Source organism: Amblyomma maculatum, chromosome 1 (genome assembly GCF_055883805.1).
Source record: "Amblyomma maculatum isolate TAMU_Amacu chromosome 1, ASM5588380v1, whole genome shotgun sequence".
In the NCBI taxonomy this organism is placed as follows: domain Eukaryota; kingdom Metazoa; phylum Arthropoda; class Arachnida; order Ixodida; family Ixodidae; genus Amblyomma; species Amblyomma maculatum.
Genome location: NC_139344.1, coordinates 245,231,784 through 245,247,004, shown reverse-complemented (window position 1 = coordinate 245,247,004; position 15,221 = coordinate 245,231,784). Strand labels below are relative to the sequence as shown.

The window sequence follows — 15,221 nt, the reverse complement described above, 5'->3', positions numbered from 1 at the left end:
GCCCTTTGTTGTGCGCTATTGGGTATCCGAGTTAGTGGATCACATAGGTTACGTTGGGCGGCCTTAACTTTTATACTGGCTTGGAAGTAGAAGGCAGATGTTTGTAGTGCATGGTCAGGGGAAGCAGGCGCACGTGTTCGCATAGTTAGAGGAGATGTTCGTAGACGGAGCATGGATAGCCATAGCAGTATCTAATCTCTGCGAAGCGCTCTGCTATTCTGCGCCCCTACACATATGTGCCAAAGGTATGCGAAGTGGGAGACGCCTGTTGCACCCAATCTCCCGCATGCTGTAAGAGACTTTCGGTGGCGCACTGAGTGTGGCGTATTCGATCCCCACCAAATTAAACAGGCTTTACAGCTGGCATATTGATCTGCACTGTATCAACTTTGGTCAGGTCGAGTCTCACACACGTGTCCTTAAGGACTGTGTCGCAGCTTGGACATTCCGCTGCCTAGCGCCGTGAGCTTTTTCGTCGCACAGTGGAAGGCCGCGCGAAGCGTTCGAACAACGTGTAGTGAAGTCCGTGGGATTGATCATTTGGCAGAATAGGAACGCGGTCGATCGTATTCTTTCGGTGACCCCGTTGTCTACTGTTCCCCATGCTAGTGCGTCTCACCTAGATATAGCCATCTGTTAGCTCTTGGAGAGCAAAGCTTTATCCGGAGGTTGTTGACGCGGCACATCAAACTCAGGAAGGTCACTTGTACATCGAAGTGATTTGAACTCGGTTCTTGTCTTGAAAGACGCAAGCCTGCGGCTCACGCGTATATGTGTGAGCACAAAGGATCGAGCAATCGACTGTCTGGAAATTTGTTAGGTGGTCAGAGCTCCCGAGGGAGTCCTGTTGCAGCTGCGCATTATTGATATACAACGTGTGACCAGAAACTCACTGCATTATATATTTCTTGCCGCTACCTTATATGTTCGGTACTGTTTGCTGTTTTACTGAAACATTATTTATTGTCCCAGTGTGCTTTGCTATTTCCATGTTTATCAATAAGATTTCTTTGGTTCCCTGCTAAGTAAATGGTTGAAGTTCACGCCTATGACGTCATGATCGTTTCTACTCTCTTATCCCGGTACTTTTCAAGCAGAAGTCTTAAGTTTCTGGACCTATGCAGCATTCCTTCCACATGCAGGGCTATTCTACAAGCGATCTCTCGGCTTAGTACGTACGACAGATAATTCGCTTTAATCCCTTCCGATACATGTTCACGCCTTAAAACTAAAAGTTCTCCATATTATTAGTCTGAAGCCACAACAAAAACCCGAAATTGCGGCAGCTGCTTCAGGAAAGAATTCTTTTCAATTAGCTTCTTTTATTGCGCGTACCTCGTGTAGCTCTCAATAAATATTATTAATTTTCAATCACTCTGTATAACATAGGGGTCTCAAACTCATATTGATATGCAGGATGCGTTGAGAAAATATGTCTCTCGCGGACCAGGAGTGGGCAGTAACAAGCAAGAAAATATAGAAGCCATAATTCAAAACAATCTGTAAAACAAAAGCGAAATACTAATAAAATAAATAAAAATCAACTGTATCGTTCCTATGAAACCACACTCCCATTATTGAGCAAAAAGAAAAAAGGAAAAAAGGAAAAAACAAACAAACAGAAAAACAGAAAAAGCGGAGCATCTTCGATTTTTTTTTGTCCAAACGCGCCGGAGGAGCGCGTTACTTCAGGATGGCTTGGCGGAGTTACTGAAAGGATACAGCGGTTGAAAACTATTACAGTCACTTGTCCTGACAATATATAAATGCGAATGAAAAAGAGGTCTGGTTGTCCAGCGCCTAGTTATTGAAGGTAACAAAGTTGACTGTCTTGTAATTTTAACTAATAACGCGCAACTTTGGAAAACGCGCTTGCATTTCCAACATTTCGTTCGCACGTACAGCGTCCTCGCGCGCTCGAGATCGTCTCTTGGTCGCGCTCTACACTTCTGCAACGAACTTGAAAGCACGCACGCACCCACGAGCACAAGCTGCCGAGTCTTCCAAGAACTGTTGACAAGAAGCGGGGGAGGAGAGGGGGTTAGTTTCCGGTGTAGAATCGGACCGCTCGCTGCGAAAATGCGCCCCTCCGACTTCCGAAAAAAAAAAAAAATGAAAACAGCCGCCCGTCCCACCCCGGCAGGTCGTAAAGTCGTAAAAGAGGATGAATGGGCCACACGCAAAGAAACAAAACCAAATGACAAGGACGCTGGCCTGTTTTCTCGCGGCTCTTAGCTTTACCAGACTGTTTTGAGAAAAACAGTATGCGATTAATAACCTGGACAATAATCATTTTCCTTCGTTTTTTTTTTCTTCATGTATTTGATCGTAAGACAACTTTGTTCGAAAAGAGCTCCTTCAAAAATAGTATACAAATACCACAAAACTGCATGCTCTCTTCAAAGTCGGCGTGTGTACATTTCTTCTCTCGCCCAGTCAGGAACGCTCGCCACCAACTTTCGAGCTGCGGGGGTGACACAGTTGCTCCGCCCTTCCCATTTTCCCCCTCTTTTCCGCCCTTCCTTCGAAACGTCCGAGCGTGAGGTCGGTTTTGTTTCGTCCGAGTCTCCCTCCGTGTACGCATTTCTCTTCTCCTGCTGCGAAGTAGTGTTTTTAGAATTTGTCTCTGCTTGCCTGCTGGAGCGTTCGCCGCGGCCAAGGCTTGCCAGTGCCCTACGCATAATTTCTGCCCCCCGTGTGCTTTTTCTCTTCTGTCCGCTTCTTTTATTTTACACAATAGCCTTCTCCTCCCTTACAATGCGAAGTAGCGTCTACTCAAGTGCCCAGCTGCCATATAGCGAATTTCAGTGAGTGATACGGGCTAAATGGGGTGTACGGGAGCTTGTGCGCCAAAAATATAACTGATGTTACATCACCTACAGCTGCGCTTCGTAATAAGCAAACAGTATAATGTATAATGACATGATCTACACATGAAATCGCGGTCACCTTGTGGCGTGCTGTTTATCAGAACTCGGTAAATAATTTTACTAACAGCTATAAGGTTCACTAAAAATGTGAGCGACAAGTTAAACAAACAATAGCATTAATTAATGTAACAAAACATTTACAATAAATAGCATGTATCATTTTGTTCCATACTAAGCGCAAATTACATAACATCGCGAAAAACCAAAGCCGAGTAACAGGCAAATTTAAAAAAAAAAAAAAGTAGCAGTCATGCTCTTCATAACCTTTTTTCAATGTACCGCCTCAACAGTCGGGCCGACGCATTGCCGCACTCTTGCCATTAACCTGGCGCCGTGCCCGGCATTTAGTCCGGCCAAAAAGTCGGGCCAAAGCCCGCTGCGAACTACTTGCCGAAATGGCTGGCGGCTACCTCCGGGCCGACCGCTTGCCGTGGTTTACTAGCCGACTAAGTAGGCTCCCGACCATTTTCCGAACGTCGGCCACACGTAAATGGTCGGCCAAGGATGCTTGGGTTGGCGTTGTGTCATTCGTTTTTCATGTCCTTACTTCACTATATATCTCTACCTCCATGCGGGGTAGTCCACATTAATTTAATTCCAACTGAATGCCGACTTGTGGCTTCAGTGACGTACTGTAGTCGGCATAGTTGGCGTGGGAAACAACGGAATATACAATTTTGGACTGTTTTAAAAATGGGGTTACTGTGACCAGTTTTAGTCAGCGCTCGAACACACGTGTTGTATGTTTCACTTCTTCATACATCCTGCCTCCACACTGCCCTCTTTTCAAAACGACTACATTTCTGGACGTGAATTAGGTGCTTTAGGAATGCTAATGCAAGCTGTACGGCGAGTGAAGCGTGCTGTGCGAGTCGTACGCCGGCCCTCTCCAAGCTGTTTTCTTCGGAGCCAACTGTCATGTTACTTCCCCGAGGTGTTGCCGACGGCCAAAATGGAAAATAAATTAGATGATTGCTAACAGTACTGAGCACCGTTAACCGGCATATTTGTAAAATCTTGTCGCGAACAGCTCGAGACGACGCACAAGCGAACAGGAACGTACAGTACGCGCGGTATCCGCCCCGCCTCACAGCGCGCATACGCGGGCGCTCGGACGGCTGACACACCAGTTGCTGGTGGCGCCCTCTGCGCTGCGGCGCCTCCGTCATCGCAAAAGTACACTGTACCCTCGCTCATGCATTTCGCGGCGCGGTCGACACACTGCCCAATCTTCTAGAGCACTATAACCCGGCCCAAACGCACGCCATCATACGAGACGCCTGCAACGCATGGTGCGTGGTCGTAACCTTATAGATAGATAATTGGTTCACAAGAAAGGAAAGGCGCAGTATACGTCACACTTGCCCTGTGGGCACCTGAACCGCGCCGTAAGGGAAGAGAAGAAGGTGGGAGGGAAAGTGGAAAGAGAGAAAGGGGAGCCGTAATGGAGGGCTGCGTAGTAATTTCGACCACCTGGGGATCTTTAACGTGCGCTGACATCGCACAGCACACGGACGCCACTTCGTTTCGCCTCCATCGAAACGCAGCCGATGGAGGCGAAACGAAGCGGCGTCCATGTGCTGTGCGATGTCAGCGCACGTTAAAGAACCTTATACGAACAGGACGAAAAGAGACACCAAACAGCCAACCAATTCTCGCACTATTTGCTATGGTGTTTGTTTGAAACGCGCGATCATTAGCTATCACTTGCAGTTGCTTTTGAACCGAGCGATAACCAGATATCACATTGCACGTGCTTAGCTGCTTCGTGATTCCGCGAAACGCCTTGGTTTTCAGGCCGCTAGCTGTTACGTATCATTAAGCGCGTGCCTGGCGGCATGAAGCGCAATCACTGAATCGGAATGAGGCCGAGAACCCACGAGCAGCTAGGCACTGGTTTATGCTGGCCGCGCATGCGCACGGGACGCATAACTCTAACACAGAGCCTAACGTTAGATGGCGCTGAGTTGCTCCGCAGAGCACCGTCGGCGCGCTCTACACAAGGCTGCTCACGACTGTACGTCAAGCTCCCCCTATTGAAAAAACTATTTGAGCTGTACAAGAAAGTGTGAGAGTGAATGAGAATGTATAAGAATATGTGAGTTCTTGGGAGATTAAACGTGGATTTATGAGACCACATAGAGCCACTGTGCAGGAACGCATGAGATTGTACAAGTTCTTGTGAGTGTGAATGAGCCCATGAGCAAGCTCACAGAAGCACGCACAGCCACTGTGCAAGATTGAATGAGAATGAGCTGGTCACGTATTTGTGTAGCTTGTAGAAGCACATGGAGCCAGTGTGTGAACAGATGCTCTAAGAGAGCATGCAAACTATGTGGCCATGTACATGCTTGCATGCTAAAAAATTAGTCGTTGAGACTGTGTAGGTCCTTCCAATATGTAAGAAGTCAAAGTTAGAGCTTTCACCTAATGATTACTTCATGACTATTTGCGACAGGTACACTTTTTCATATTTCGCAATTTTGGTCTTGGCTTGCAGCACATTTTCAACATTAGCAGAAAAGTGCTTGCTTCCTTTCATTACGCAGAAATCTTTATATGACAACATTCTCGCTGAGCAACAACTACTCGACATTTCGAGCTCACTGTAAAACAGTGTCAAAAGCGAGATACTTCAACTGGATCTAATAACATCATTTGCTTCTCTTTCAATCATTCGTTTCTGAAAGTTGAATGCAGCCATAGATGCACGACAAAGGCTGTGTGCATAACATTGATGTGTTGCCTGCCAAGTAGATGACGGTCAAACTGGCGATCAAATTCTCCCTTACATTGTGTTTTGCATATGAATGGAGGCAACACACTATAACTGCACACTATTACCACCATCAGGCATCACAAGTTTGTATGAAGAACTGGCTTGAAGTTTCATCTCTAGAAGGAAAAGTAAATGTGATAGCAGAAATGTGAAAGCCAACTCCAGTACTGAACTTCACGAGCTCATATTCACTTTTAAAGACCACAGAGAGACAATTCTCAAACGACTGAACAGCACTAACAGATGGGATGGGAGAGAAGATGACAACAATTCTGCTTCTTTATCTCCCTTACTATCTTAGAGCACTGTTCACTCAATCGACTCTTTATAACCAACCAGCCTGACTCTCGTTTTCAGCACAAGGATAGGCTGAGCAAAACAGCTCCTACAGCCTTTTGAGTTTTGACTTGCACATCTACATCTATATACACCATTTTTAAGTTTCCTGAGACTATAGCAAACATTTGCTGAACTGCACTACTCTGAATTGAAGCTTTCTGCTGCGTAATGACACTTGCAAATGTTGTCCGTCTCATTGTCAAATAAAAAGAAAAAAAGAAAGGATTGAATCGGTGATCTTACACTAATGAAGAGATACACAAATCTTAGTACTTTATGAGAGGTGATACCAACAGTATGTGTTGCGTCTTGAAGCTACGCGCACTATGCACATATATGTTGAATCATCATATTGCAAGGAAATGTCTTTTAGATGCCATATTTTTCAGTGTCACTGTAGGCTGTGTCACGCGAGATGCATTGAGGAAAGCTGCACGTGCAACTCCACGAATATATGTTGTGCAGTTTCCACCAGCAGTGCATAATCATTATGCTGCATGGAAAAAGCAGCTTGGTTGCTTTAGCTTCTTTACTGTATGCTGTAGGACACAGAGATAAGTTGAAATATTTGTATGGTCAGTTTCTTAATTGAAGTAAAGAGCGTGCAAACACCCCACACTGCCTTCACTTGAAGCTTGACTGGTAAGCTATTTTTGCATATCGCATATCTTTTCTGACTGAGAGTTCAGGCTTTCACCCAACTGTCCTTGCGTTTGCTATAAGCTCAGGCATTAAAAAATTTCATCACCATTCAAGAGTTATATATACACTGAAGTAGTGAGGCACATATCAATCAAGAAATGATCGCTCTCAGGTGACCAGTTTGAGCTGACAGCCATAGATGTGGCGCCCATAAAGGAACAGCGGGCGAGCCGAATTGGGCTCGCTCACTGTTCTTTATGAGCGAGCACAATTCAGCATCTTCTGTTTCCAAACAAATCACTTGATCTGTAAAACGCCATATAGTCTTCCAATATTAACAAACAAACAATTGCCACAGTAACTGTTTATGCACAGGAGTTTTCGCAAGGAAATTGGCAATGAATTTGGGCCAAAACCCCGATTCGCCGAACCGCAGACCGCGGTCAACCTAACGTCCATGACAAGCAAAGCACGCAGTTAGTTTGTCCAGCATCGCGAGAAAAGAAGCGAAACTCAAGGTGGTCTTTCGCTAGCACTGCTACATTTCTGAATGTACAAACTACAGGCGCGCATACACGACAAACATGCAGCGTTAGCGCGTAGACGCCCGACATCGTGCTTGCCACTGTTCGGCGAGCAGCAAAGTCGTTAAGTCAGCGACTTCCGAAACCGAAACAAGTCGAAACCAGACGAGGCAGCCGAAGCGGATCGAAGTGCAAGCCGTAGCCATTATGCGTTGGTGTATAGTGCCTGACTAGTGCTGAGCGCGGGCGGCGCGCTCAGCACACTATATTCTAGGCACTATAGCTTCATTCTTTCGAGATATACGAGGCACAGAGCGCAACAAAATAGCTCGTGCGATGTGCAGAAGCGTGGTCAGGTTGTGTGCATACCTGTGCAAAAAGTGTGCTCGCGTGCCCGACAGGTAGTGCGTTTCATTTGTGCGCTCTCACTGCAAACACTACGCTGACGACGGGACTATTGGAGGGCGGCCACCACCCGGCATACATTTGACATCTCGGAGGTAAGTTAATTTCCATCTTCCCTGTACATTCTCCTAAAAACTTTGCGCAGAACTGATGATGCATGCCAACACAGCGCTAGTTCGTAAACATCAAGACGCGCACGTCATTATAACATACGGTAGTTTGCTTTTGACGAGGGAAGGGTGAATGCGTTTGCAGTGTCTTGGAAAAGAGACAGTTAGTGCCAGGGGCTGCACGCTCAGAGTAGAATATGCCGTACAAATCATCACTCGTAAGACCATTGCGGGGTGCACGATGCTGGCGCCTACTGCAATTCAGCCTTCGGCAAGAATTTAGAATGGGCCAGTTCCAAGTGCCTCGACCCGGGCCTTATGTTGCGCTTCAGTTGAAGATCCGGCGCTTGTGCAGTTGCAACTACACAGATTGAATAAGCGGTAAAACCTACCTGCGTTACAACAGGGATAGATCATTATTCTTATGTTCCATAAATATTGCGGATTACGAGATATGAAGCCGGCGAACATGCGACGGCAGTATGATTCAGCAGCAACCGTACTTAAACTCCATTGTCGAGCCTTGGGTAGCAGAAGGGGAAAAAAAAAGTTTTGAGCTATTTTGAATTTTTTCACCTGTATTGGGCTTGACATTTTCTTTTTCATACTTTGGTCGTGACTGAAGTAATCCCCAAAAACTACTAAGCGCATATAAATGACAGAGACCAAACCCACACCTTCAGTCCAGAAATGTCACTAAGGTGTAAAGGTAATTATGCATTGAACAGTACCAATAGTATTAATTTTCATGTTTAAGTATTTACAAATGAAGCGAAAAAAATCTGACTTAGGGCTGAGATGCCCCATTGGCATCTTCTCTGATATGAAATGTGAAGCAAAATGTGTGCAGTTTTTCCGTACAGTATACCACTGATTCATCACAGATGTGGGAATATGAAATTCATGCAGGTTTCAAAATGAAGAGTGCATGCAGAATTCCAAGCAAAACAAGCCTTTGCTTCTTAAAGTATCATTCAGTTGTGGTGTTTTTGTTTAAATTTATGAATGTTTTGTAGAAGCAACGGTAGATGTTGACATGGAATTAGTGTTGTGTCTGGATCTAGATTATGAATGGCTACCACATTTATGAATTGCTTGGTTGCCACATGCACTTCCAGACATTGTTTGAACAGTCACATTGCATTCAGCATTTGGCTTCTTTTTACTTTTTTGCATGGAAGTGTTTCCACTTTAGAGTGCGTAGCCTTTCGCAATTCATAATTGATTGGGTGAGCATGTTTTGGCATGATAAAAGGTTTTGAAGTTCGAGAGCATTGGCCCTTCATGATGCACAAGGGGCAGACTGCTTACTGCACTGGTACCACTATCTTCCTAAATTCCTAGATATCACTCATATTTCTATACAGAATACATATTTTCAGAAATCCATATTTCTGGTCCGACTGCACATTCTTCAGTTGACATAATGGGAGCTAGGGACGAACTTTTGCCTTTCTTGGTGCACTGCTCCTATTTCGTTTAAAGAGCCGCCACATTTTGTGTAACCCAAGTTGGGGTGCAAACACTGAATGTTCATAGGGTGGTGAGGGAGCAAACTTGGTGACACTGTGAAGGCCATGAATAATATGCTGATGATAGGTTTCCTTTAGACTGACTGGCTTGCATTTCTCGGTGTGTTTTGTATGTGCGAGGGTTCCATAAGCTGCCACATATATTGCTTTGATTTGATGTTGAGACGACTGGCATGATTAAAAAGTCAATGTGATGATCGAAGTCTTCAGAACATTCAAGACATGCTGTGATTGTATTCCTGTCTTAAGTTGCAGACATTGTTTGCTGGTTATACCTTTGAGAGGAAATCTAGTAGATGAAGCTATGGGCAAAGTGCTTGCTTGGTATTCCAACCTAACCACCCAAACATCACTGTTTACTGGAAACAGATTGTTCAAGCTTCCAGCCTTCCGCTTGTTTACTCGTACATTGCAGTGAAGTGCATTTACGCCTTGGCGCATGGCAGGCTCAGGGGCTCGTTCATCGCCACTGTACTAGGTTTGACCTCCAGTTGACTCAAAATGCCTTTTGCCATTGCCGTGAAATAGTGTTTAAAAGAAGGTTCAATGACAGAAATACTGTTTGCTCTCTTAGTTGGTAAAGAAGAGTTAGCATAACATTTCTTATGAGTTACATTACCTGGCATCTCTAGATGCACGTTGTGCCTGCTATGGGTACTGAATTCTTGGTGTGAGATCAGAGGTTCCTGCAGAATTGCAGACTTTCATAATGCTACTTAAATTATGAGCAGATCGAGGTGATACATGACAAGACTTTACTAATGGTCAATTCCAATCACAGGGTTTAGGGACTTACAGAACATTGTTTTCTGCTCCTTTTGGAGTAACTGTATTCCAAATGCAGATCCGGAACACAGGTCCCATCTTCCAAATGCAGATGGGGAGCAATTGCTGAGCCAAGATCGGTCCCTGGAGCAGTGGATTGCTCTGCCGAAATCAACAGAACCGGCTAGAAGTTTGCTTGAGTATTTGTTCAGCTGCACCTTCCATTTCCAGTAGCATGCTCTGCTGTGCTGACTGTGCCCTCTGTGCTCCATAATAGATGATCATTACTTGCCGCTGCTATGAATGCAAATTGCTGTCATGAACTAGTGCTCACTCTTGAGGACAGCAAGTCTAAGAGCAGAAGTATTATGCAATAATCTTTTTTAAAGACCTCAGCTCGGAGTGTGACTTGAAGACTTTGTGCGAAAACCATCTTTATGTGCTATTCATGAACTTAAAGCCATTCCTGAACTCTGAAACAGTGAAAATGGTGAACTGCGACTTCCTTTTATTTGAGAATAGTGCCAAAGAAATTTTACCCTGCTTGCCCGCACTCGGCTATACGAAAGAATGGCATAAACTGTTGATGTCAATACCATCCCAAGAAGCAGCGGGAGAAATGCAGACCTGTTACAGGTTTAAAAACAGCTGGCACGTGTAGACGAACCACGGGCTAGCACACATAATATCAGGCAATTCTTCTGTCAGTTCATGGGCACCACCTACTTGCGCTGGCATGAGTTCCAAACGCAGTCGGGACACAATCTGTACTGGATGCAGGTGCTCTTTTGCAGAGCCGGCAGACCACTTCTGGGATTGTATTTCACTATGTGCAGAGGAAAAGCAGGTGAACATGTCTCTGCTGGCATATGTCGCATTGCCTGCTGTCATCCCTTTTACTTTCAATATGTGCTAGTGACAGGAATGCTCATAGCACAAGTAGAGTGAAGACACTGATCTGCGTCATTATGGAAATGCCAAGATGTTAGCATGGGCAAACATCTCTGCATCACCGCGAAGCTTGCTAAGGCTCAGTTCCATGTGCGAGCAAGCTATTACAATGCGGGCATATGTCAGACAGCTCTTTAGGTATGGGCCTACAGCAACTGCTGCCATACCTTTAATGAGAACTCTTCACTAAAAAGGCAACATTTTACAAAGAGCAAAGTAAATGATAAGAATGACGTTTTTTTTTTTCGTTTAACAAAGCTGGTGGTCACAGTGAAGAACTCATGCCACGACTGGTAATATGCCTCTACTGCCCCATTTGTAAAGCAAACATATTGAAATTCTCGAATGAGCATGGTTACAGTCGTGAGCAGCTCTGTTAGATGTGTGTCCATAAGGGTGGCACATTGTTTCATTGTTCAAAAGAATTCTAAACAATAGGTGGTTTGGAACTTGAAGGAGAAAGAACAGAGAAGCTGGCTGTAGAGGCAGAAATACTGCAAATGGTGGGTGGTGGACAGGTGCCAAGCTGTCTTGATCTGCACTTTGCAAGGAGCCCCTTGCTACTCATTAGCCGCAGCTTGGCCATACCCAGCTTATATAAGCTTGGCTTGTACAAAACATGCCTGCAAATGTAACTCTCTTCAAGGCTGCCTACACCCTACTGTGGTGGCTTCAGTATTTAGGGCATTTAACTAGTGAGTTGGGTGATGCGGGCTTGGTCCGAGCCAGGGTGGTTACATTTCGGTGGTAGCAAAACGCTAAGTCCCCATGTGCTGTACAGTGTCAGTGCACATTGAAGAAGTGTAGATAGTCAAAATTATCCAGAGCTACCTACTATTGCTGACCCTCTTTGTCTAAGCTTCTTTGGCATGTTGAACCCTATCATCAAATCAAGGCTACCTGCTGTTAGCGTTAGTAGATGACCTTCGTAATGCCACAAAGTCTGCCCCTCACCACTCTCCGAAATTTCGTTGTTTGCAACTCAACTCAGGTTACTTGCAGTTTGATGACCCCTTTTTCTGAAACACTACCAGTTGACAAACTCACTCCCATGCAGTGAACTCTGAGAAAAGTGCTGATTTGTTCATAAACATTTTTTTTTTCATGAGAATTTGGTCAGTCATATGACCATTGAAAAGTCATCTGCTGAAATGTTCATGTGACAAGCTAGGTAGCTTTATAGATGGCTTGGATATGATATCAGAAGTGCTATGATAGGGAACTATGCTTAGTGTCTGCAATACCTTCATGATGAATGTGGTGATGCAGATGACATTTTGCTCCACTTTTCTTTCACTAGTGGGTGCCTGGTGAGTCGTCAGTGCAAGCTATTGCTAGTTTCACTTTCTTCATGCAGTTTACATAGCTTTGGAATCCTCACAATAGCAGAAGTATTATATTTCTGGTTCACTAACTACTGTTTTTTTTTAATATAAAATAAGTAAATATGCCGTCAGCAACCCTGGAGTGCAGCGTGCTATTCACCTGGACGCCATAGATATTTTAATCATGCCATACCCCTTTGTTACTTTCAGTTTTCAGTTCTACAAGTCTTGATCACGGTAGCACATCACTATACTCGGGGATAAGTGTGGCTATGCAGCTGAAGTTAGGCAGGAAGGAGGAGGCAAGATACCTCTTTCCCCTTGCCATGTAGAGTGGGTTACTTCAGCCCTAGTGACCTTGCATTAACTCTCCAACTTCCTCCCTTCACTTCAACCCAGTACACTTCTAGCCCTAATAGTGAGCAAACCACTCTTCACGGCAAGGGGACAGAAACTTTTCTCCTTTCCTTTCGTACCTAGATTCGGCTGCACAGCCCCAAAACATTGGCCCCATGTACAACAAGATTCAATGCCACATTTCTTCTCTGTGTCAGAGCACCCTCTGCTTGCTCTGTACCACCCTTGCAGCAGCCCAGTGTTTTGTTTACCACAGAAAATCATGTCTGTGCAAGCTGTGTTGGCATGGAGAGCTGCATATCTGAGCCAACTTTCATGCTTTATGATGAGGCTCTCATCGATTGGCTTTAAGTTCCATGAAACGTGGTCATGTGTGTTGATTAGTGTCACATGAAGTAAAATCTCACTGACTGAAATACGATCATAAGGATGGCAATTTGGGTGAGTTGATAAGGTGTCATCGTGAAAGTAGCAGCTCGAAAAAACAAGGACGTGAAAAGAAGCAAGCAGATGCTAACTCGCAACTAAAGTTTATTGATGCAAATAAGAAATATATAATGCCAAGCAACACCACAAACCGCTCAATCACCAATAAGCAGACAGGAAAACATGAATCACTAAAACTTCCGACTGGTTCCATTTGAGTAGATATAGGTAGAGGTCAACTTGGCTGTGCATTGTAAAGAATGCACTGGTTGCTTTCAGTTTCTTTCTGCTGCGCACATTCTGGCTGTCATCCATTGCAAATCAGCTGGGAAATCATTGAAGCTAGACACATTTTACAACTAGGCAATGAATGTGTTAGTGAGCCATCCATCGTGTTACCATGCAGTGAGTTGGGTTATCTAGATAGGGAACTGTTCTTAAATTTTAGTGATTCATGTTTTGCTTTTTGCTTATCAGTGATTGAGTGGTTTGTGTTGTTGCTCGACTTCTTTATATATTTCATGTGTGCTTCAATAAACATTAGTTGTAAGTTAGTGCCCGTTTTGTCTACCTTCATACCCTTGTTTTTTCTTGCTGCTTCTTTCAAGATAAAATACAATCATTGCTACTTCGGTCATAAAATGAATTTTAATGAAGTTCCACATCTCTTAGAAAAGTAGTATTGTAGTTGCAGGCATGTATTAGGCCCTGCAGTACGAATTAATGTGCTCGCTCGATGTAAAGCATAAAGAAAGGGAGGGCTTGTCTGATCTCGAACCTATTGGGAACTGGTGGATTATGGATAGGCTGTTAAAATGCACTTGCAGTTAAAGTCAAGTAAATGCTTTTTTATTTGTAACTAGGGGCACTGTGATGCCTGACTTGCTCTTTTGCCAGGCTGGCAACGAGATGGAGTGAAAGGAGTTATTTTATTTCACTGTTGGTATGTCTCGGGTGATGTCAACATTGTTTCTTCTCTGGCATTGTAGGCAATCGCCCTTCAACTAATTGAATCCCAAAGTGAAATTTTGAATTAAAAAATAATAATTTGAGATTATTTAGCAGGCAGAGGCAAATTTCATGAAGCGACCTGCACCAGCATGTCGTGCATCATTTCAAGAAAAAAAAGACAGTATTGTGGGGTTCCTACTCTGTGGCTTTATTTCTTGCTCACAAAGCCTCTGCATGTACGTGTTGCACTATATTACATTTTCACTAATTTGTTGGGTCATGGTACTTTTTACCTTGCAGCAGTTCCATGTGGCTTCGTAAGCAATGGCGCCTTGAAGCTCTATACCCTTTGCCGGAATTGTGCTGTGCTGTGGTGGGCAAGAAGCAGGACATTGATGTAAGTACTGAAGACATTTTTCAGCATGTGTAGTTTTTTATTTGCTTAACCCACTACGGGATTTGTGACCCCTCATGTTTATTTTGACATTTAGGTTTCTTCCGTGTTTTCTTTGCTTGCTGCCGTTGCTTATTGGCTATGACATTTGGCTGTTTAGTTTGAGAGTGCGGAGGGGAATGGTGCCTGTGGCCTGTTGATAGAGGCAAAATGCAAATTTGCCCACATTTGGTGCCACTGCATAGCTTGAAGAACTTTTGTGGAAGAGGGCTCTGGAAATTAACCCAGAGCTCTCCTTCATGATGTCTCTCATAGCTCATGTTCAGCTTTAGGGAAATAAAAGGACATTGAGGACAAGCTGAAGCTGTCTTTTATAATAAATTACTGCATTCTATTCACTAAAGTGCTACTTACTGAAAATGCAAGTTACATTAAATAGGAAAAGCCAGAAGTTTTGAAGCAGATGTCATTACCAGCTGATTTCATAAGTTTTACATGATGCACCCATACTTTATTGGGCACAGGCCCCAGAGGCTGGACTGGTAAGCCGTTCCCTTCAATATGATGATCATGGAGTGTGGCTTACACAGGCCTTTGATATCATTGAGTACCCTTGGTTTTCAGGAACTATTTCAAGGAGCTTTGGAACTCCTGAAATTATTTGCTTCTTAATATTCTAAAAAAAATTCCATGGTTTTTCTCTAAAAGCGAGCCTACATGAAAACTAAAAGTGCACTTCACAGGGAACAATCGAAGAGAGCATGAGCCTATATAATATGAACCCAAAGTGA

The 15,221-nt window shown here is 44.2% G+C and overlaps 1 protein-coding gene across 4 annotated transcripts in view; it reads left to right on the top strand.

Moving 5' to 3' along the window:
• Window positions 1-7,437: 7,437 nt before the first annotated feature.
• Window positions 7,438-15,221, top strand: part of LOC146206132 (uncharacterized) — a 52,608-nt gene continuing 44,824 nt past the window's right edge. For 2 of the 4 annotated variants that reach the window (XR_014704353.1, XR_014704352.1), the window contains exons 1-3: window positions 7,438-7,714; window positions 10,106-10,226; window positions 14,337-14,433. The gene's annotated coding sequence lies outside the window, so the exon portion shown is untranslated. The remainder of the gene's footprint in view (window positions 7,715-10,105; window positions 10,227-14,336; window positions 14,434-15,221) is intronic. The other 2 variants (XR_014704354.1, XR_014704355.1) reach the window with 2 other exon arrangements.